General features: G+C 41.0%; 1 pseudogene; it reads left to right on the top strand.

The window, feature by feature from the left end:
* Positions 1 to 189: 189 nt before the first annotated feature.
* LOC143386900 (chemokine-like protein TAFA-3) lies at positions 190 to 15980 on the top strand (annotated as a pseudogene).
* The last annotated feature ends 9235 nt before the right edge of the window (positions 15981 to 25215 follow it).

Here is a 25215-nt window from a genome sequence, read left to right as displayed (position 1 = left end):
CTGTTCTCTGTGGCATCCATTGCTTCCTACAGTGACTTTGTGCCAGGCTTCGAGCTGCCTGGGGACAAGGTGAGCATCTTACCCACCCTTGCCTCCCAGATGGCATAGCACAGAGAAGCGACTGGGGTTGGGCACTAGGAGAGCCCCTCCTGCCTGGAGCTATGCCAAGTGTGCCCTTCTCTCCACACGATGAATGAAAGGGCCCTGCAAAACTGGAATGCAGGCCACTGGCTGCTGGCACTGTGCCTGATGTGGCTGTGGACCCTCCTGGCCTCTGCTTCCTCACAGCATCCAACTGCCACAGGTTAGGGGGAGGTGGCAGGGACTGGGAAGGAGGTTTTCCAGCACACCTGGAAAACTGCATAACACCCCACCCTGTTCCACATAGCGAGCAGATCTCAGAGGCAAACTAAAATCCATAGATTTCAGAGTTCTGACTCCTCCTCTGTTTATCACCCAGGCAACTGCTCCCTTCTGCTATCCCCACCAGGAGGATGCCTGGGCAGACACACTGTTCTCTGTCCCTTCCAGGCCAGAAGGTGTTCTGCAGAGAGAGAGGCCCTCAGGTGGGGGCTTAAGTCTAGCCTCCTGGCCTAATTATGGGGTTTTCCTTCTGGGATTGCTAAAGCCTATATAAGCGGATGATTCTCCCCACGCACTGTAAGCCCTGGGGCCCTTGTCCTCACCCTGAGAAAGCAGGGAGGTCAGGGCAAGACCTGGTGCGGGACTTCAACTTTCTTCTGCTCAGACCCAGGGTCTGCCAAAGGGTGATGAGTGCGGCTTCACTGGGGAGGAACAGGAAGATTTCATCTGCTTCTTTCTCCCCTGCCATTGGATTTTTCTGTGTGTGATGCTGGGGATCAAACCCAGGACTTGATGCTGATGGGCATGTGGTCCATCAGTGAGCTAAAACCAAAGCCCTGGAAATTTCTTAAATAACCTTCCCCCTGCCAGGTGTAGTGGTTCACACCTGTAATCCCAGTGACTTCTGAGGCTGAGGCAAGTTGAAGCCAGCCTTAGCAACTTAGCGAGACCTGGTTTCCCAATAAAATATAAAGGGCTGGGGTGAGGCTCAGTGGTAGAGGGCTTCTTGGCTCAATCCCTAGTACTTCCTGCCCAACACACACAAACAAGAAAGGAAGGAAGGAAAGGCCTTCTCCCTAGCAGGTAGAAGGGGCTCAAGGACCAGCAGGTGGGTGGGAGGGGAGCAGGGCTGGAGGCCTGGGCTGGGGACTTGATCTGATGTGGCTGGCCCCATCAGTCCTTGTAAAGCAGGGCACCTGTGAGGTGATTGCTTCTCACCGCTGCTGCAATAGGAACCGTATTGAGGAGCACTCCCAGACCATAAAATGCTCCTGCTTTTCCGGCCAGGTGGCTGGTACTATGCGGGCAAACCCCTCCTGTGTGGAAGGTGAGTGAGAAGCTAGGCCCTGGTCAGGAGGACTCTGAGCAGAGAGATAAGGAGGTCTGGTTGGGCCTTGCCATCTGCTGGGGATCCAATTTTATACCCATCTCAGGGCTTTCATGATCAGAGTCTCAAATGATGGGGCACCCTCTGGGGGACAGGAGGGCAGATATGACTATCTCTGTGTCGTAAACAAGGAAAGCTCTTGTTGTGTGCTGTCCCTCACTGCCCAGCCCACACCGACAGACACGTTCCCTCATACTTTAGGCTATCTGCCACACACAGCCTTTTAGACCTGGGCTCTTCACCTACTGTTCTCTCCCCAGCCTCTTCCACATGCTCTACTCTCAACCCTGCCTTTACGTGGACACGTGTGTTCCTTCACATCACCCTTTCCCACCTACCAACTCTGGCTTCTGTTCTCATGCTTAAGTGGCATCCAAGTAACCATGCCCAGCATGATCACATGCATGGCAGCTTGTGCCCTCCTGGTCTGTGGACCTCTGCACATGGTGCATAGTTGCTCACACACACCAAGCTGAAGATTGGTGCCTCTGTGCCAATGACATTATGGCCTCAGAGGCAACTTCAACTGCCTCCTTTCCCCCTCAATGTCTTTGGTGAGATGCTGGGACCTATAGGATTAAAGTTGGTAGGGGTATGTCCCCAAACCTCAACAGTTCTGCCTCTCTGGGGAGCCCAGAGTAGGCAGAAGACAAGGGAAACACAGAACTCCACGCCAGGGGTGTGTGGAAATGTATACCTCATTCGTAGACCCCCCCCCCTCTTGACTGCTGACTGTGCTCACAGAGAGCTTAGAGCTGCACTCCTGCCTCTTGCCCCAACAGCCTCCATCGTCCTGCAGAGGTGGTGGAGCCCTGCCTGCCAGGGGAGGAGTGTAAGGTGCTCCCAGACCTGTTGGGATGGAGCTGCAGCAGTGGACACAAAGTCAAAACCACTAAGGTATCTAGGTGGACACCTCATTCTACTCCTCTTCTTCCCCTTTCACCTGGGGCAGCCAAGGGGGAACAGGAGCCCTGGGGATGCAGGATGGCATGACCCAAGGTGGTATCTGTGAGCAGTGAGATACTCACTGCGTCCCCAGGTGGTCCTTCCACGTCCAGTCAGACTCTGGGGACTGGCGTTAGGGCTCTGGATCAGAAATCCAGGCGTGTCTTTCTGGCAGATTTTTTGATGGTCCATATGCCTTGATTTCTCTTCTTTGCCTACAGTGAGTTTGCTTCTGGAAAACATCAAGTCTATACAAACAAAGTGGGGAATTGGGGAAGCTATCTAGGTAATTCAGGGAGGAGTCTCTCCTTCTACCTGAATTCCAGGTATAGCAGCCACTCTGCCCATCACTTCTCCATGGACTGTCCCCCCTTTCCCACAATTCTAAACTCCTTACAGATCATACTTCCCTTCCTCTAGTCAAATTGCTCTGTATGCTGTGACAGCACCCAAGAGGATTATTATTTTCATGGTTTGTTGCCTGTCCCATGAAACAAAGGGTAATTAAAATTTTATCAAAGTTGTTAGCAATTCCATGTGTGTCATAGTTAATTTGTTGCATCTCTTTGTCATCACCATTTGTACAGATTAGTGACACTGCGGGGGCAAGCCAAGGCACTGCCTTCTACATTCCATGCCCATCACCACACACATCAAACAGGCAAACAAACAAGAAGAGAAGGAAAGGCAGCATCAATAGTTTTGAAGAAAGCAACCATTTTCCCAGAGCACAGAACAAATGGAGCAGGGAGTTTGACTAGATATAGAGCATCTTATCTGTAGGCAGAGAAAGGAGACAGCCATTCTGAATATACCTAAGCCTAGATGAGAATGAGACCCACCACAGAGCTTGTGACATTTGTCAACACATTATATGTTTAGGTTTGTAGCCCATAAAGCCTACACTGTGCTTGCAATTTGTACAGTGACCTGGAAGCAAATAGTGGGTAAAGTGTGCCTGATTTATGTTTGCATGGTCCACCTGGGGTAACTTTCCCAGCCTGGCCTGCTTCAGGAGCCAGGGGCCAGCAGCACTGTGACCTGCATATCCTGGAGAGTCTCTGGCACACTGGAATGTATCCATCTTTCCTTCCTCTATTATTTGTTGTCTAGGTCACACATAGCTCTTAGGGCTCACAACCTGGACAGGAGACGCTTGATTGAGCCTTGGACTGAAGAATGGCATCCAGTCATCACCCCCTTCAAATTAAAGAGATTCACTCACCTGGACTCATGCTCCATGTCAAATTCAGCATTACCACTCTTGATTTTAATCAAGTCGCTAAGCAGATATGGAAGGATCTCCAACCACATATCTAGAAAACTGTGCTCTGCTAGAGACAAAGAAGGTCAAGACACAATTCCTGCCCTTAAGGAATATCCAGTCAGGCTGGGGAATTGAAGTCAGATACTTTGGGTCATTGAGAGTCTATGGCACCATGACTTCTGAACCACCTGCTGTGGGCATGGTAGGAGTTTGGGGATGAAATTTTTGAAGCTCTTTGGCTACTTCCTGATCACAAGACACAAAGATAAGAATTCACACTCATCACCTTTCCATGCATCCTGATTCCCTGGTAACCTGCTAACAAGTTGAAGGAAAGCTTTCTCCCTTATGCCAGGCCAGTGATCTCACATTTGGATGGGATTGGATTGATTTAGGAAAGGAAAACAATGATTGTGACAACTTTTCCAGCAAAGCATCTGTGCAGTCATGGCATATTTGAGCTGTTTGTTGGGTATGGAATGTGCAGGTCCTTAGAATCAGCCTCATCCAAGCCCCTCACCTTTCTGTTCATTTGCTTATTGTAACAGATAAGAAATCTGGATGTGGTAGTGCATACCTATAATCCCAGCAACTCTGGGACTGAGGCAGAAGGATCACAAGTTTGAGGACAGCCTGGAAAATTTAGCAAGACCCTATCTCAAAATAAAAAGAGCTGTGGGTGTAACTCAATGGTAGAGTACTTGCCTAGCATATGTGAGGTCTGGGTTTGATCCCCAGCATTAGAGAGAGTGGGAGAGAGAGAGAGAGAGAGAGAGAGAGAGAGAGAGAGAGAGAGAGAGAGAGAGAGAGAGAAACTGAGCCCCAGAGTGCTGAGATTGAGATGATTATCCCATGAGCTCACAGCCTGGTCTTTCGAATCTCTAAGACTGTAGCCTTTCACTAGTGTTGACATTGGAATTCCAACATAGACATTCCTTATTACACCTGACCCTGTAAAGCATTGGCTGGACAGTAGCAACATTTTTCTTGGAACATGCTAGACACTTTGACCAAGTTTTCTGTTCTCCTATCTGCAATAACCCAGAATCTTCACACACCAGGATGTAGAGTCACTTTGTCTCCACTCTGCCCTAAGCCCCCCAAATTCCAAATAGACTCCATGATAACACAGAGGTCACTCAGCCCACTTGCAGTGGGGCATCCCCACATCCCCATTGCCTGCTCTGACCCATGTCTTTTATGGTCTTTAGCCTGTGATGCTCTCAGAGGTTCTGGGTCTAGGAGAAAGTCTGGGAGGAGTGAATGGCTGGCCAAAGTCCTGTCCCTTCAAAGTCACCTGGTGAGGTGGTAGGCTGGAGCCTTTGTCTAGGGCTGAGGGTCAGCTGGCACCATAAGATATCTTGGATGGAGCCTCTGTGACGGTGGGGATCAACAGGGCATTAGGGGTAGGGTGTCATCAGAAACCAACTGGGATGTTGCCGCTTTCTAATCCTCAAGAAGGCAAATAAGATGACTTGGGACTAGTTTCAGTCCTTCCCTCTCTGCCTACCTCTTTATACAGTAGAATCAAGACTGATGTCTCCCTCACCCCACCCTAGTATATTTTTTATTTTTCTTTCTTTTTTTGTTAATGGGGTGAACAATGGTGCCAGCTTCTTGCTGGACTGTAAATATCAGTGCTGTGACAACCATAATCTCTGCATACAGTGGGCTCTTGGGTGGGGTTATCAGGAAGCTGATCAAAGCCATTCTTGCCTCCTTCAGGGCTGTGAAAGGACCTGGAGGAGGGAGTAAAGGTTGATATACTATTCCTGGAAAGAGTTGGAGAGTAAATATCTTAGGCTTTGCAGACCACAGAAGTCTCTGTTGCACATTCTTTGTTTTTGTTGTTTGTGTCATTTGGCTTTAAAAAAAACTTTCAAAATTGCAAAAAATTTTAGCTCAAATACAAAAAGCAACTCTTGGCCTTTTTCAGGTCACTAACCCCAGTGAACCTCTGAAATCAGGCCACGTTTGCAGCTTGGGATGGCTTCCCAGGCTCCTGGCCTGCCCTGGGTGCCATGGAAACCTGAACTTGAGGGCAGGGGTGGGTTTTGTTTTTCTCTGAATGCCCCTTTAGGGATGGATAAGTTAATTATTTAGACTACAAGTGAGACAACTTTAGCAGAGTCAGGCAATAAAAGCTCTTCTGGAGGCCAGAATGTGGGCTCCTCCATTCCCTCCTCACCCTCAAGACTGTGTCTAGACGGTAGGGACAGAGCTCCAGGCCCCTGCTCATCATCAGCCAACCAGTGCCAGCCTCTACACCAGCCAACCTCATTCTCCTACCTTCCCTGGCCTCCCTCACCCCTGCTCAGAGGAGACTGCTTTCCTTTGACACATGCTGGTATCTGGTAGTTTATTTTATTAGCTCCTCAAGGCCATATTTTCTTCAAACCTATTCATATATTTATCTGAAGGGCTTTGAAGGGTGTCCTTTACATGGCCATAAAAGCCCCACATGAGAGGATCTGATGGAGAAGGTGTCCCACTTTCCAATAGTAGCTCCCTGGGATCTTGTTTCCAACTAAGTCAATATTTGTGTGCATTTTGTAGCTGTACAATGAGAGCCTAGAATGTAAATTGGTTTCCATGGATTGTCTTTCTCGTCTCCCCTTCATGTGCTGGGTCTCACGTCCTCTGAGTTCACAGGCACCCTCTGCCCCTCAGCTGTGAAGGCCTTAGGAAGTTTGCTAGTTACAGATCATGTAGCGGATTTCTTTGCCTCCTGCCAGTTTCTTTAAGGTCTGTGAGTGACATCTTAATTAATGGCGCCAGACAGTTGCACAGAGTTGATGCTGTAGCTTCCTAAAATCACAAGCTCACAGCTGGAAGGTATTTCAGGGGCCAGTTAGTTAACTCGCTCATTTATTAGATAAGGAAAGGGTAGCTTGGAGAGCTTAGGTAATTTTCCCAAAGATACACAGCAGACTGCTGGCTTGTTCTGCCCAATGACCCACTCAGACAAGTGATCTTTTCATTACTGCACATCATTTCTTACCCCAGAACTGATGAGGGACCTGGAAAGTAGTTAGCAAGAATGTATGTGAAGCTAGGTGTAATCTGTAATCCCAGAAGCTCAGGAGGCTGAGGCAGGAAGATCTAAGTTCAAAGTCAGCCTTAACATTTAGCAAGACCCTAAGCAACTTCCTGAGACCCTGTCTTTGAATAAAATATAAAATAGGCTGGTGATGTTGCTCAGTGGTTAAGCACCACTGGGTTCAATATCCAGAACAAAGGATGAAAAAGAGGAGGAGGAGGGAGGGATGAAGAAGAAGAAGAGAAAGAAAGAGGAAGAATTATAAACATGAAAGAGTCTGGACACTTTCATGGCTTGAGTGCAAGAGGACAGAAGGAAAAAATGGAAACATTAGAGATACACACACAGAAAGAGAGAAGAAGCAGCCAGGTGCAGTGGGCACACATGTAATCCCAGTGACTGGGGAAGCTGAAGTGGGAGGATCACAAATTTGAGGGCAGCCCAGGCAACATAGCAAGACTCTGTCTCAAAATAAAAAGTATAAAGGGTTGTGGATATACCAGTGGTCAGTGCCCCTGGGTTCAAGCCCAGTACTGCACCACTTCACCACATCATCAAAACACCAGAGCACAAGACACAATAAAACAAAACTAATGCCATGACAGAATTCATTTTTGCCTTTTCTGGAGCAAACGGGATGGAGCCCCTGTCAACCCCTGAAAGATGTAAAGCCAGCCCTGATGGCTTCTAGGTTCTTACACTCTGCTACAGGAGTCTGTAAATGAAACTCCTTTCTCACCTTTCCTTGTTAATAAAGTTTTATTGCAACAGAACCATATTTATTTGCTTATTATTGCCTACTTATTATTGGCTGCTTTTGTGCTGTAACAGCAGAGTTGAATTTTTTTTAAAGAGAGAGGAGAGGGAGAGAGAGAGGGAGAGGGAGAGAGAGAGAGATAATTTTTTTAATATTTATTTTTTAGTTTTTCGGCAGACAAAACATCTTTATTTGTACGTGGTGCTGAGGATCAAACCTGGGCCGCACGCATGTCAGGCGAGTGCACTACGGCTTGAGCCACATCCCCAGCCCCAGAGTTGAATTTTTTAAAAGAGACCATATGTCCCCCCTCCTCAAAAAACCTGAATAATTATCTGAGCCTTTATAGAACAATTTTGCCAATTCCTGATAAAGTGTTTTTTTTAAGCTTTCTTAATATGCACACTTCACAATCTGGAAAATGAGACTGCATTGTATTTCTGCTTTGAGGGGGCTGTTTGCCTGACACTGAGTGTGCCTGTGTCCCCTTTATTCCCTTCCATTGTCACTTGTTATACCTGAAAAGAATTGAAGACATCAAGACTAAGAAATAGGGACTGAGACTGTGGCCCAGTGATAGAGCGCTTGCCTAGCATGTGTGAGGCACTGGGTTGATTCTCAGCACTACATACAAATAAATGAATTTTTAAAAAAAGAAAGAAGGAAAGACTAAGAGAGATTCCAAGAGAAGACTTGGAGCAGATAGAGCCTTCCCTAAGGTTTTGTCACTCCATATATCCGTTCAGTTCATGCTTTCCAAGTTCTTGTTGTTTCTACTTTTAAACTTAAAGAATATAACTGCAGGGGCTGGGATTGTAGCTCAGTGGTCGAGAGCCTGCCTCATGTGAGGCAATGGGTTTGATCCTCAGCACCGCATAAAAATAAATAAATAAAGATATTGTGTCCATCTACAACTAGAAAAATACTTAAAAAAGATTAAACTGCATATGTAGCTTGGGGTAATGTTATAATTGTACATGCATGTATGCTGCTGGTGTTTGGGGTATCTGTGGATTTTTGTATTTCCATATCTACAAGCAAGGATGATATTCAAAATACGTACGAACTAGTTCAGCACAGAGATTATTAATCAAGACAGATGGCTAGACCAAGGCACACTGGCTGCACACAGCCCAGCACATAATTGTACATTCCTCCTCCACCTGCTGGGACTAAGATGGGACTCCATTACAGGGTAGAGAGGACTCATTTCTCTCTTCCCCCAAGGCAAGTAGCTGAACTGGATCCCGATATCCTTAAGTTTGTGGTTTGTCACTAAGTGTGGTTCTGCGGTGGGCATGGGCACAGCAGCTACTGGACCCAGATAGCTATTCATGTATTTGGAATAGACTTGTAGAATAGGTAAAAGATAGCCCTTTTTAAACCATTCATGAGAGTACTAACTCTGGAAGGGAGTTCAACTTTTGAAAATGATTATGCATTTTCAAAAGTTGGATTGACCTACATGCTGAGTGATTGGCAATGTACCATCATCACTGCTATTAATGAATGTCTACCATGTATCAAGTACCATGCGAGGTAACCATATATTAAACATATGAACTAAAGATCTCCAAAGAGCCCGAAGACTGTTTGATCTTGGACATCTAACATATCTTGATTGGAGAGATGGAATGTTGCAGATCAAGAGTCAAGTTATCTTGGGCTATCTTTAATCTCTTTTAATAGCTTTTTATTATTGATCTGTGTATCCGACCTAGCATTCTTGTGACTATAAAATAAAACTCTTGAAATGAATACTAAGCTTGGTAAAAATGTGATAACATCTGAATCTTGTACAAGAGTTCCTCAGTTAATGAAAGATAACACCTGAATCTTCTAGAAGAGATTTCTCCATCTGTTTGTAGTCCCCATCTCCTTTCTTCTGTGACTACAAAAGCCCATTCAACTTCTTCCACAGGAGAACCATGTTATTCCAGGAAATTTGAATCTGTTCCCAGCCCATGGTTACTTATGTTTGGCTCAGAATAAATTTTTTTCTTATTCCTTAGAGCAGAGTTGTTATTTTTTGTTGACAAATGGAAACCTCCTGTCCTAAAATTTTGAGAGAAATCTTAAAGGTTGGAAAAAGAAAGTGGGGTATGAATTATTCTCAAGCAACCCTATATTCTAAATCAAGATGCAAGACTATTTGTTCAGACTTGTAAAGTGGGTGGTCAACAGCTCATTACCTGCCTCCTCTCAGAAGGCTAACAGTTGAGGCTAAAAGGTGCACTTGAAGAGCTGTCTGCAGAGAGATGTCACTTTCTACCCCCTCCAGCCAAGGGTATTGATTCTTTCTTACAATAACCCTTAAGGTGGGTATTCCAGAGGGAATAACCCTGAGAGTTTGACTGGCATCATTGGTATATGTGTGGGGGTAAAGGGACTCAGACCTAAAGATAATCTAAAGGCAAGTGGCTGTGGCAGGATTGCTGCTCTGATAGTGAGTCCAGATGACTGCCTTCAGGGTGAGCGCACCCCTGAGAGCTTAGTAGAGCAGATGTTTGCATTTTTCATGGGCCAGATGCAGACTGCTCGGGAGTGCCTGGAAAAGAGAGGTGAACCTAACTAGGGAAAGACTTACAGAAGCCACATGGCCAAATGGTTTTAAGTGGCCAGTGGAAGGAGGCATTGCCCACATCAATTGCAGAGAACCTCTTACTTATACCTATAAGTAAGAGATCTTCTGCAATAGGACATCATCCAGAAACCCAGGACAATGTACCTCGAGACAATGCCAAACTTTGATAAAAAGAGAAAGTTTCATAGACATTAAATAATTTGCTCAATATCAAGAAGCTAATAAATGGTGTATGGTGGTTTTGTATAGGGTCAATTTGGGTAAGCTAGAACTATATTTTCCAGAATCATCTTCTTGTCATGGTTAGGGTTGGCTAAAAAGATACATTTTTAAATTATGTGGAAGGCAGAGAAATTCAGCAGAAGCAGCAATTACTTCCAGCACGTTCCAGGTTGTACTTATTCTGCCCCATGCCACTACCAGAAGTAGTAGCAACTTCCAGCCCTTTTGACCCACAGAAATATCAGTCCATATTTCAGAGGCAGAGACAACAAGACTTCTATTGACTTCTTTGGGATCCTGCTCTAGTAGCTGGCCTGCCTGAGCTCAAAATGTTTGAAAGGCTTTCCTCTGATCTTCCAATTTCTCTATGCAAATCTTATTACCCCAGTGGCTACAAAAATCATTGCTATTGCTTGATTATGGTTTATTACCTTCAAAGCTCATGTTGTAATTTGAAGTAATGTGAGGTGGAACCTCTAAAAGGAGATTTGGTTGTTAATACCTTTCTAATAGGAGTGGGTTTTGCCTCTTCTGCACACACCCATATGCCCTGCCACACTGAGGCCCTCACAGAAACTGAGCAGCTGCTGGCTGTGCTCTTGGATTCTCAGCCTGTGGATCTAAGACCTCATACGACATCTGGTTTGCAGGTGTTGACCTGGCAAAATGCTTATTCTTTATGCCTGTTAGGAAAGATCACCAGACTCAGCTTACTCCCAACTGGTAAAGCCAGCAACATGCCTTCATCTTCCTTCCTCAGGGCTTTATCTACTATAGGAATGACATGATCCTGAATGGACCAGGTAGGTAGCAAGTAGCAAGTAATTCAGAGGCTTTGGTAAGACACATGCATCCAGATGGTTGGAAATAAGTACCACAGAAATTTGAGTAAAATTTATTGAGGCCCAGAGATTTGAGGTACATTGAAGTATCACATCTAAGGTGAAAAACAAGTTGCTACCTCTCGCTTCTCTACACTAAAAAAGGGGAGCAGTGTTTGGTGAGCCCCTTAGTTTTGGAAAGTAACATTCAATTCCTGTTGTCATGCAACTTTAATATATCAAATAACTCAAATGTCTGGCAGTTTTGAGTAGGACCCAGAATGTGCAAACTTATCTGCTTCTTGAATCAAGCTGTCAGGTTCAATGGCGCTTCAAGTGTCTGGTACTGTGTAGAACTATGAACAAGTGTATGGAAACTTCAGCAGATGCTAAAGATGAATCACAGTACAAACCTTTAGGATTTTGGATGGAACTATGCCACTCTCTTCAGATAATTCTTTCCCTTTTGGCTTCATTGGGGAGGGGCTACTAGAAACTCAATGTTTGACTCTGGATTACCAAGTTACCATGAGACCTGAGCTTCCTATCATGAGGTGGATATTATTTACAGCAATATTCTACTATCAAGTGGAAGTGGTATGTATATGTGTTAGAACTTGAGCAGGCCTTAAAGGTGAAAAAAATATTGCATGAACAAGTACCCCAGATTCCCTAGGTTTCTAACCCTGCTAAACTGTCTCTTCCCTGTCATGTGCTTCCGTGAGAAATTCTCTCTGACCCAGTTGACCTAAAGGAAAATATTTGCAGTACTACTATCCCACTCAGAGGGGACCCAGAAAGATAGCTGGAAAATCCTCCCTTTGTTCAGAAGTTTGAGCAATACACATAGTTGCTCATTTTTTCTGGAAGGCCAGATAGCCAGTGATAAAAATATATACTTAAAAAAAGTTTTTGTGTGGGTGTGTGGGCTGTGGCTGAAAGTTTTACCTGATACTCATAGTATTAGAGGGAAATACACATTTGGAAAATCGGTATTAAGGAAATCTGGGGAAGAGGTATGTGAATGAACCATGATGAACTGAGACAAAGTGAAAATATTTGTGTCTTTATGAATGTCCACTGAAGTGAAATCTTAGTGGAGGATGATCTTCATAATCAGGGCACTAAGATAGCAAATTTCTTTCTCCAGCTGTTTTTATCAGCCATCTCTATCTTTGACCAGTGTCTCATAGTTCCATTATATAAGTTCAGGGACAGAAATTGTGCATGGCTTAGTAATATGGGCTTCTATTCATTAAGTCTGATCTGTCTACAATCACTGCTGAGAGGCCAACTTGCCAACAGCTTAGACCAACACTGAACCTTCAATGTGGTGCCATTCCCCAGGGTGAATAGCCAGTCACATGGTAGCAGGGTGATTACATTGGAACACTTCGATCATAAAGGGGCAAGCTTCTCCTCACTAGGGGACACTTAATCTGAATATGGATTTTTCCTTCCTTGTCTACATTCTGCTAACTAGACTCACCAACTTACAGAATATCATATTAGTATAATATTTCACTAAACATGGCTTCTGATCAAGGATCCTTTAACAGCAAATAAAATTTGGCAAAATACTTATGATCATAGAATTCAGAGGTCTTATAATGTACCTGGTCACTCTGAAGTAAATGGCCTAATAGAATGGTGGAATGGTCACTTGGTGACACAGTTTCAATGCCAGTTGAATACTCACATTGGACAGAACTGAAGCAATGTACTTCAGGAAGCTGTGTATGTCTTGAAGCAATGATCAATATGTAGAGATTTTTTTCCCCCATAGTCAGGATTCATGGTCTGAAAATCAAGAGGTTGAAATGAGAATGATTCCTCTCATTGTCATTCTTAGTGATCCACCAGGGAAATTTTTTCATTCCAGCCCCACAACTTTGTTCTTTTCAGATTTAGAAAAAAATATAACTGCCTAGGTTAATGGCATGTAAGTAAAACATGTAATACAGATATCTTTCTTTTTTAAGAGAGAGAGAGAGATAGAGAGTATCTTTTTTTGTAGATGGACCCAACACAATGCCTTTATTTTTATGTGGTGCTGAGAATCGAACCTGGGTCCCACCCATGCTAGGGGAGCCCTCTACCACTGAGCCACAATCCCAGCCCAATAATACAGATATCTTTCAGTTATGACATTTAGTGTGTTGGAAGCAAAGGGAAAATAGATTGAATAATAGAGAATGAAGTTAAAAACACCAACTATGACCACATAACTAGCTATAAAAAAGAGAACTGCAATAGTTAAAAATGTTTTCTTTACATTAATATGAATATTATTATGACCATAATTATACAATTATAACATAATTTATTATATTAATACAATATATTAACATAAATACTAAAATTTATTTTCTTCTCTGAAACTCATGAAATTGATCAGGGCAATTTATTATCTGAAAGCAACCAGAAATATATACAGAAGCTGCCTGAGATTCATCCAGAACCACAAAAATGAGTGCATAGGTTGGGATTAAAGACAAAGGTGTGGTAAATAATGAAACTATTTTCTGCTTGAGCCCCCATCCCAAGTCATTATACTTCATCGAACTGGAAACAATTTTTCAGTGAACTGATTACATGTACCTTGAAACATGTAATCCGCTCAAGACCTATGAGGTAAGTGCTATTAACACCAGTTTACAGATGCAGAGAGGGAAAAAAAAGCCTTTGGGCCTTCCATAGCTTTCATACTAACTGGGAGAGAGACCAGGAAAATGCATGTGGAAAGTGAGAATTGGTGGGGGAGGATCAGGCAATGTGAGTTGTCTCATTTAATCCTCAGAACAATTCCATAAGGTAGCTCTTACTATTCTCATTTTATAGACAAGGAATCTAAGACCCAGAGACTAACTAATTTACCCCAAGATCACAGAGTCCACAAGCAGAAGAACTAGGATTTACCCAGGACTGCCCAGCTCTAGAGTTTGTAGCATTTTATAACATGTGGGCTGTGTCCTGGTCATATCCTTGTGGACCCAATTCTCCACAGTCCAAATACACTACAAGAAATGCTTAGGGAAGATAAGAAGGCCTAGGGATAGGCTGAGTAGAAGCTGACAGCTGTAGAAGCTGACAGTTGGCCAAGGGTGAGCTTGGAAGAAGCTAGATACTGTGTAGTTTGAATTCTACACTAAAGACAATGGAGAGCCACACAGTAACTCAGGAGCAAGAGCCAAAGTAGATTTGCACATCAAAGACAGAGCTGCTAAGTCCAGATGAGGGGTGAAACTGCACAGGAAAGATCAGAAGTTTTGACAATAATCTAGGAAAGAAATGATAAGCCCTTAAAACAAAAGTTTGCCTGGGGGTGCAGAGATAGGGGAGAGGAAGATGAAGATGTTTTCCATCTCCAGGCTCTTTCTATAGTCAATGATTGGGGTGTGTGTGTGTGTGTTTTCTCTTCCCAGTTAATTAGTGGCAGCCCTAATTCCATCTACTAGGCAGATGACTGGCTGCTTACATACTGAAGTCTCAGTATTCCAATATACTGCCTTCTGCAGAGCCTATAAACCCTTCATTTGAGTTATTCATTTATTTATTTTTGCAGCTGTATTCATAACAAGCAAACATAGTGGAACTGTTTAATGACACCTTTAGGAGCTACCATTTGAATCTGAACCAACTGTGAGGAAAGACTGAAATGCAAAAGTTTTGATGGAATGGCCATTCTGGAGGACTAGATGTCCAGGAATTCCCAAGAAAGAAAAGAGGCCACTCTGCCCCAGAAGGATGGACTGCTGGGGTGGGAAGGGGATTCCTTGAACACAAATAATTTTTGCCCTTTGGCTTCTAGGAATTTTGAGCTTTTTCTTTTCCCTCTCATTCTGACACAGTGCCAAGTTTCTCCTTAACTTCTCTTAAGGCACAAGGATTACCAGAACAAGATCGCTACATGCCAGCCAGAGCTTGGATGGAGCTGGAGAGGCACATGATAGAACATTTGCTCTGATGCATTTTTCCATAAGAAAGAAGTGACAGATGTGGAAAACGTGGCCCATTTAGACTTGCAAGACTTATCAATGACCCGTCAAAAACAGAAGCAGTGTGAGCAGCTCAGTATCCAAGTCCCACCCTGCACAGTCCCTAAGCTCTGTGTAGGACTGAGCCCAAGGCATCCAGCTGAGAGGAATAGAAAGTGTTCTTGTTTTTTATTTTCTGCTTAAGAGTGATATCTGGGAAAGTCTTCATAGCTGGAGGTCGAGGATAGCTCCCTTTTTCCCACCTGAGGGGTTTTTTCCTTGCTGTTCTCCACCAGCTTGTGCCCCTTGTCTGGGTTGTCCAACACAAGCCAGGGGACATGCAAACATCGTTTGTTTTTATTTGCTGATTGTTAACGATTAAGCTGCTGGTAAGCTGATTGCACAACAATAATCTTCCAGAAAAAATATCTTTTAATTAAGTTTACATAGAAACAATTGGTTGCAATCATGGACATTAGTCAATTAGACATCTGAGGGATAGGTGGGGGGTTGGAAAGGTGGAGGTGGGGAGTGGGTGAAGGATATGTACAAGATGGGCGGGGGAGGGTTATCTCTGGGTTAAGCAGGGCTACAGCTCTTCCAAGACAGATTCTGCTTCCCTGTCGCCCCCATCCCCTTCTGGTTGGACAGTGACTCCCAGGAATTCTATTTTACTTAGAGGTGGGCAGATGCCTCTGATCAATGAAGCAGCACTGACCGAGGAACTGAACCGGATCGGGCTAGGCTCTGTCAGTGCCCCTCGGGGAGCTGCGGAGCCCGCAGATCTGGGTTCCGGCGGCATCTCCCAGAGGACGCCCACTGATGCGCCTCTGGGCTACAATGGGGCGCAGGAGGCTAGTGAACAAGCCGAACCAGAGCCACCCAGCGTGTCCTGAGCGAGCTGGCTTTGCCAGAGGGCAGATCCGGGCGCATCTGGGCTGGTGACCGCCTCCTGGGAGGAGGCCGAGGCTTCTCCTCCCCCCCCCCCCCCCCGTAGGCTGCTCTGGCGATAGGTCCTGCCCTCTCCCATTGCCAGGTGGTCCATCAGGGACTGCGTCATCGTCCTGGAGGACTCGGTTGACTCAGAAGTGGAACGCGGCGGCGCTCGGTGCAGGAGCGGGTGGGAGGCTGAGGCATGGCGGACCCAAGGGCGGATCCACTACCTCCAAGGCCATCGGCCTCCGCGCATAGTCAGGGGCACGCATTTTGATTGGGTGTTCAGGTTCTCCAGCCTCCGAAGAATCAGCGGCCCCAAGCGATGGGATCCGGTGGTGCTCCCGGCGCCCAACCCGGCGGGGCGACGAGGGAGCTCCGCATCCCACCTCTAGCCCTTCCCTGGCGTGTTCGCTGGACCCAACCCGCGCCACCTTCGCTGCTCCACTGTCCGGAGTTCACCCGGGCTGAAGGTATTAACTAGAGTTCCTCTCGATGTTGGGCTGTGTGGCACCCCGACAGTCTCCAAGCAGAAAACCTGGGGCTCTGTAGGTGAAAATGAAGATACAAAGGTGCCAGAATATTGTCTGTCCAGGTTGAAGCTCAGTAGAAAGCTGTCTCCTTTTTCTTTTCTTTTCTTTTTTTTAAAACTCAACTTCATCAAAGTACAGTTTGCATGCAATAAAATGCACCCATTTTAAGTGAATATTTAGATGAGTTTTGACACATTTACATACCACTGAAATGATTATTTATATACCACGTACATCTCCTTAAAAGTTGTCATGTATCTTCAGTAACACACACACACACGCAAAAAAAAAAAAAAAAAAAAAAAGTTATCTGTGCGGTATCCCAAACTACTCTCAGCCCCCACTCCAACCCATCCACGCATCTGGGTTCCAGGCAATCAATGGACTGCTTTCTGAACACTATAGATACATATTTGTATTTAACTGTGCGTAATTTCTTTCACTTAGCATAATGTTGTTGAGAATCATCCATATTGTTGTATGTCATTAATTTACTCCTTTTTATTGCTAATATTGCATTGTCTGGTTGTATAGCAAGTTTATACTTTTCCTTGTCTATAGATATTTGGGCTTTCCCCACAGTTTTGGCTATTTAAATTAAGATGTTATGAATATTCAAGTGAGTCTGTGGGGAATAAAACTTTATTTTTTTGGATGGTTATCTAGGGATGGAATTGCTAGGTCATATCAGAAAATGCATTCAATTTTACAAGAAACTGTCCAACTATTTTTCTGAAGTGGTTGGAGAATTTTACCCTCCCACTTGTAGTATATGAAGTTTTGATCACTTTCACACATTCACCAACATTTGTATTTTAGTTATTCTAGTAGGTGTCTTGTGGTATCTTACTATTTTTTAAAATTTTAAGTCTCTAAGTATGTGGGGTTTTTTTTATCTGCTTATTTTAACACCTCATGTATCTTTTTAGTGCAATGTCTGTTCAAATATTCATTTGCTTTTATAAGGTTATTTGCTTTATATTATTGAATGGAAAAGTTCTTTGTATATTTAGGATATAAGTAAGTCTATGTTTTTTATGTATTTTCTTAAGTCTGTGACTTGTCTTTTTTTCTTTCTTTCTTTCTTTTTTTCTTGGTACTGGATACAGGGGGCTCTCTACCATGGAACCACATTTCTAGCTTCTTTTTATTTTTTATTTTTTTGGTACCAGGGAATGAACCTAGAGGAGCTTAACTCCTGAGCCACATCCCCAGCCCTGTTTATATTTTATTTAGAGACAGGGTATCACTGAGTTGCTTAGGGTCTCACTAAGTTGCTGAGGCTGGCTTTGTAATCTTGATCCTTCTGCCTTAGTCTCCCCTGTCACTAAAATTACAGGGGTTCATCACCACTATTTTTTATTCTGAGAGAAGGTCTCACTAACTTGCCAAGAATAGCCTCAGATTTGCAAGTCTCCTGCTGCAGCCTCAGTAGCTCCACTCTGAATTGCAAAGAATAAAGTTTTAATTCTGGTGAATCCCATTGATGATAATTTACCCTTATGATTTGTGATGTTTGGATTTTAGCTGAGAAATCTTTTTTTTAATGAATTTATTTATTTATTTTTATGTGGTGCTGAGAATTGAACCCAGTGCCTCACATGTGCTGTGCTAGGTAAGTGCTGAACCACTGAGCTACAGCCACAGCCCTTAGCTAAGAAATCTTTTGCCTAAAATTAAGTTGTGCATATTTTTCTTCTTTTTCTTATAATTCTTATAGTTTTAGCTCATATCGTTACGTCTATGATTTATTTTAGGGTAAATTTAATATATGGTGTGAGGTACGGGTTGAGGACCATTTTTTTTTTTCTACGTGGATGTCCCATTGCTCCAGCATCATTTCATTTGTTGAATAATCTTAGCACCTTGGCAGCTAGATCTTAAGATGGCATCTAATGAACACCTATATTCAGGCCCCTGTGTAATCTCCCACTACCTTGGTTGTATTGCAATCAATAGTGTATAATTTTGTAGAAATGGAGGAGTAAGATTTACAATGCTAAATCATAAAACCATTAGCTTCTACCTTGCCCTCTTGGATCACTTTCTCTGGGAGAAACCAGTTGGATACTCAAACTACTCTATGGAGAGTTTTTTAGCAGGGAACTGAAGCCTCCTATAGCCCACATCTACCTACCAGACAGGTAAGTGAGCCATTTTGGGAGTAGCTCCTCAAACTGCACTCAAGCATTCAAATGCTTAGTCTCAACCAACATCTTGACTGCAACCTCAGGTGAGCCTGAACCAGAACCACACATCTAAACTGCCTCTGAATTCTTAACATACAGAAACAATACTTCTGGAATCTTATAATTTTCTGGTCCTTGGATTTATGTCTATCCTTACATCAATATCACACTGTCTTTATTATGGTGACTTTATGGTGAGTACTGACACCCTGTAATCTTGTTTTCTTTTAACATTGTTTTGACTATTCTAGGCTTCTTGTCTTTTATACCAGTTTTAGAATTAGCTCATTAATTTTTTTAAAAAAAACTTGCTGAGATCTTAACGTGGCTTGCATTAAATTAAATTTTAATGTGGGGAAAATATTGAAACTTATGGTCTATGAACATGGAATGTCTCTGCATTTATGTAGGTTTTCTTAAAAAAATTTAAGCAATATATTGTAATTTTGAATATTCAGGTTTAGGTCTTGCAAATATATTTTGGCAAATTTATCTCTACATATTTTATGTTTTTTAATAATAAAATGGCTGATACAATGTTTTAAATTTCTGCTTTGATTGGTGGTAGTAGTAATAATAAACAATTGATATTTCCATACTGACTTTTTATCCTGTGAACTTTTTTTTTTAAATCAATATAATTATACCTTTAATTATGTCTTCTAAAAATTTATTAGAAAAGGAAAAATAATACTCAGGGAAGAAAGAAGAACATTCAGAGTTGGGAACAGAAAGTAGAGATTTCCTTTAGTTCTAAACCATAGGAGCTTTCTTTATATTTCCCAACTCCAGGCATCTCCCCAACTATGTCTTCTCTCCCTTCCCAGGTTTCTGTGCACCCTTCTCACATAAAGTTGGCAGGAAGACACATATCTGAGCCTAAAAGGCAATTATTGGCGTGTTAGATGTGACTTTACCATGGACAGATCTAATTATTGTTCATGGGAATGATGTTATCTCCCTACACTTGAATTTTGAAATTATTTTCTTTTATTTATTTATTTATTTATTTATTTATTTACTTACTTACTTATTTTTTTCATCTTTCATACATTTGATTCATGTGAGTTATGCTTTTCCATTTTTACCCCAAATACAAATTGCAGAATCACATCAGATATACATTCACAATGTTTACATAATGATAATATGGCATTATGTAAACATTGTGAATGTATATCCTGTGAACTTTTTAAACATTGTGAATGTATATCCTGTGAACTTTTTAAACACCCTTTTTACTTATAATAGCTTTAAAAAAGATTCATTTGGATTTTCCACATAAATGATCATGTTGTTTGTGAATAAAGATAATTTTACTTCTTGCTTTCTATTATGGAAGATTTTTATTTATTTGTCCTTCCTCACTTTATGGATTGGACACTCTGATACAATAATTACTAGAAGTTGTAACTACAGACATATTGCTCTTATTCCTGATATTGGAGGAAACATTCAGCATTTACTCTTCAATATGACATTAATTGTAGGTTTCCTTAAGTATTTTTTATCAGATTGAAGAAGTCACTTTCTATTCTGAGTTTGCTGAGAAATTTTATCATGAATGGGTGTTGATTTTTATCATGGGATTTTCTATATCTCTTGAGATGATCATATGATTTTCTTTTTTTCTGGTAAGTAATATGGTAAATTAATAATGTTTATTCTTGAATGTTAAACTAATTGTGCAGCATTCCTAGAATAGATACCATTTGAGCATAATGTAGTTCCTTAATATATTGCTGGATTTGATTTGCTAAAATTTGCTAATATTTGGTTAAGGATTTCTAACAATCTGTGTTCATGAGTGATATTGTTCTGAAGTTTTCTTTACTTATAATATCTTTGTCTTTGTTTGCAAAACAGGGTAATGCTGGCCTCATAGAATGAACTGAAAAGTATTCACTCTTCTTCTACTTTTTAGGTAGAGTTTATATTATTTTGTTCCTCCAATTGTAATGATTATTACTAATGAAATCATCTGGATTAGAGTTTTTTTTTGTGGTTTGATTACTAACCACAAATTAAAATTCTTCAATACTTTTAATAAATATTCAAGCTATTTCTTCATGATTAGTCATCAGTCTTTCAAATTTTTTTTCATTTCATTGAGGCATTTAATTTGTTGGCATCAACTTATTCAGAATATGCCCTTTTTATTTCTTGAATATCTGTACAAACTGTAGTGATGCTTCCTCTTCCACTCCTGATGTTCATAAGTGAATCTTTTATCTTTTTTCACATTCACACTAGCTAGAAATTTTTCTAATATTGTCTTCTCAGAGAATCAGCTTTTCAGTAATTGATTTCCCTACTTTCTGTCTTTTCTAACCAGTTTATTTTGTTCACCTTTATTTTTGCTTTTTTTTAACATTATATTGGATTTATTTTGTCTTTTGTTTTCTAGTTTCTTAAGGTAAAATCTTAGAATACCAATTTGAGATTTTTATTCTTTTTTACTGTCAATATAAAATGCTCTCACTTTCCTCTAAAGCTTAGCTGCTTCCTATAGATTTAGATATGTTATATTTTATTATTATCCAATTAAAATATTTTTTAATTTCTCTCTTGATGGCTTCCTTGGCTCATAGGTCATCAAGAAGCATGTTGCTTCATTTCCAAATACTTGGGGATTTTCCACTTATTTTTCTGTTATTGAGTTTAATTACATTTGTAGACAAAGAATACTCTACATGGTTTTAATTACTTCATATATTTAGGGACTTATTTTCCAATAAGTCTGTGGTAAATGTTTCCAATATGGTCTATTTGGTAAATGTTTAGTATTCACTTGAAAAATATGAAAAATTTTCCATTGTGTAGAAATTCAATTAAATAAGTTGGTTTGTAGGATTGCTCAAGTCTTTTATGTCTTAACTGCTTTTGTATTTAAGGGGGGTCCATTTCCACAATTACTGAGAAAGGATTGTTGATGTCTCCAGTTATACTTGTAGGTTTGCCTATTTTTCCCTTTTTATCCTATGAGGTTATATTTTCTGTGTTTCAGTCTACTTTGTGTGATAATAATATAGCTATTTCAGCTTCCTTGTAACTGAGTCTTCAGATTGGAAGCATATTTCTTGTAAAGAACATATAGTTGGATCTTGCTTTTTTCCCCCCTTAATTTGATCTGATAGTTTCTTCATTTTAATTAGTATATTTACAGCATTTTCATTTAAGGTAATTATTGATATGGTTAAATTTAAGTCTAACATCTTACTCTTTTTAAAAAATACTATTTATTTTTTGAGAGAGAGAGAGAGAGAGAGAGAGAGAGAGAGAGAGAGAGAGAGAAAATTTTAGTATTTATTACTTCGTTTATGGTGGACATAACATCTTTGTTTGTATGTGGTGCTGAGGATTGAACCTGGGCAGCACGCATGCCAGGCGAGCACGCTACCACTTGAGCCTCATCCCCAGCCACACAAAACATTTATTTTTTAGTTGTAGATGGACACAATACCTTTATTTTATTTTTTATATGGTGCCAAAGATTGAACCCAGGTTTTCCATATTTTTTTTAATTTTTTAAGAGAGAGAGAGAGAGAGAGAGAGAGAGAGAGAATTTTTTAATATTTATTTTTTAGTTTTCAGCTGACACAACATCATTGTATGTGGTGCTGAGGATAGAACCCGGGCCGCATGCATGCCAGGCGAGCGCACTACTGCTTGAGTCACATCCCCAGCCCATCCATATATGTTTTTTTTGTTTGTTTTTTCTTGAAGTGCAGAGGTTGAATGCAGGGCCTCATGCATGCTAGATAAAACACTCTACCACTGGGTATCCTCCCAGCCCCACCATATATGTCTTTAACTTATTGTAGTTTACCTTTTCATAATTGCATACTCCTTTAAGTATCTGTGACATCCTTACAAGAGTTCAGTCGGGTTTCTCTCCTCTCGGTATTTGTGCTCCCCTCTGTATCTGCTGTTTCTGGAGCTCTTTATTCCTTGGTGTACATGCAGATTTCCATTAACATGATTTCTTTTCTGCTTAACATGTTTTTTTAAAAAAATGTTTTTTGTAATTCTCCTCAAAATGAGTTCTCTTAGCTTTCATTTGTCTGAAGAAGCCTTTTATTTTGCCTGCATTTCTGAAACATATTCAGAATTGAAAATGTAGGTGAAGAATTCTTGACAGGTTTTCTTTGTCTAATTTCTTTCAATACTTTAAAGGTGTTGTAATATTGTGTTCTGACTTACATGGTTTTTATGACGTATTGCTGTCATACTTATTTTTGTTTTCTTTTCTATTCCTACAAAGCCTAGTAGTTTTTGTTGTTTTATGATGGTGGGATGACTGTTGAATTTTGTCATTTTTTCTACCATGAATTAGGATAATCACAGTTTTACTTCTTTTTTATTTTTTATTTTTCTAAAGCCTGAATGTTTTTTTTATTTGTTTGTTTGTTTTGGGAAGTAGGGGGTGCTTTACCACTGAACCACACCCTCAGCCCTTGTTATTTTTTAGTTCGAGACAGGATCTCACTAAGTTGCTTAGGACCAAGCTAATTTGCTGAGCCTGGCCTCAAACTTGGAATCCTCCTGCCTAAGCTTCCTGAGTAGCTGGAATTACAGGCCTGCACCACCACACCAAGTCAAAGCCTGAATTTTAAATATCTGTTCTAGGAGTCTACTAAAAATTCTTAAGTTTGTCTTGTACTTAACCTTTCAACACGGTTTCCTCCTCAGATGTCCAGCTACTACTTAACAATGACAACTCCTCAGGGAAGGAACAGCACAGTAAGTGTCTTTTCTAAATCCACATACAATATTATTCTAACATTGGGTAAATTGGCACCCTGGAAACTAAGTTTAAAAATACTTAAAAATAAAGCAATTGGACTTTTTATTTTTCTTAGAGAAAACATGTGCCCCACAAATGTTCTTTACTTACTTGAAGCTTATTATATGAACTTATTTTTTATTCATCCATTCATTTATTTTTGCTGTACTGGGGATTTAATCCAGGGCCACTCTACCACTGAGCTACATTCCTAGCCCTTTTTATTTTTTTTACTTTAAGATGGGATCTCGCTAATTTGCCTCAAACTTACAATCCTTCTGCCTCAGGCTCCTGAAAAGTTGGAATTACCAGTGCACACCACCATGCCAATTTATTTTTGTCTTTGTCCAGATTCTCCCTATTAGAGCAGAATTTAATGTTAGCTATTATGTTTTCTTCTATTTCATGTTGTTGTGTTTTTGTTTTTGTTTTGGTGGTGGTGATGGGGATTGATCTCAGGTCCTTGTGCATGCTAGGCAAGCACTCTACCAATGAGCTATATCTCCAGCCCATGTTTATATTTTTAAACTGCTGGTTATAGAAGGATTGGGTTGCTAATCAGGATTGGTGTATCTCAAATTGCCAAATAAAAACAGATATTCATAAAGTGCTTTAATAAATGGAGAAAAGTCTTGAACAGAAATTTCATTAAAGAGGCATATTTAATGACTAGGCAGCACATGAAAAGTCCTAAAGCTCAGAGGTCATTTGGGGAATAGTAATTAAAATTACAATGATAGTGGGGAATGCAGCTCTGTGGTAGAGAACTTCCATAGCAAGCATGAGACTCAGGGTACAATCTCTACTATGCAAAACTAAAACAAAAGAAATCACAATGAGATGATTTCAACAACAAAAGGTATGAAAGTAAGGAATAATTATACCATGAATTTGTGAGAATATAGAGGAACTATAACTCTTTATATTGATTGTGGGAGTATATAAGTAGTCTACAAAATTTAAGAAATTATTAAATATCTATTGTATGACTCATCAGTTCTCCTATTGGGTGTTTACCATAGAGAAAGAAAATATATGTTCATGAAGAGGCTGTTATGTCAATGTCTAACCAGTTTAATTCTTAAGACTAGTAGACTCACAAAAAAAATACATAATCACAAACTATTGATACATGCTATAACATAGCTGCAATTCATAAAGCAAAAAAAAAGCCAGATTCAAGAGAGTACCTTTTATAAGATTTCATTTTAAGAACTTTAGAAACAGGTAAAACCAATGGAGGTAGAAATCAGGATTGTGATTGCCTATGAAGGATGAAATTCAATTATAGAAATGGTTTATAGGTTGATGTAGAAAATGGTCACAAAATATTTTCACTCATCAAATTGAAGAGGCATGGTGGTGCATGCCTGTAATCCCAACAGTTTGGGAGGCTTGGGCAGGAGGATCACAATTGCAAGGTGAGCCTCAGCAATTTAGGGAGGCACTAAGCACCTTAGTGAGAGCCTGTCTCAAAATAAAAAATTGAACAATAATAAAAAATAGCTGGGAAGTAGCTCCAGTGGTAGAGAGCTCTAGAGTTAAGTTCCCAGTACAAAACTAAACAAAACACATGCAATTTTAAACTGAAGATCTGTGCATTTTATTGGATACAAATATTATTTCAGTAGATAAACTTTAATCCAACGGATTTTTGCTTAATGATTAAAGTACATCTACCTGTAAAAGT

Source organism: Callospermophilus lateralis, assembly GCF_048772815.1.
Source record: "Callospermophilus lateralis isolate mCalLat2 chromosome 11 unlocalized genomic scaffold, mCalLat2.hap1 SUPER_11_unloc_3, whole genome shotgun sequence".
In the NCBI taxonomy this organism is placed as follows: Eukaryota; Metazoa; Chordata; class Mammalia; order Rodentia; family Sciuridae; genus Callospermophilus; species Callospermophilus lateralis.
Note: the sequence above shows the minus strand (reverse complement) of the source record. Positions and strands in the feature narration are given on the sequence as shown.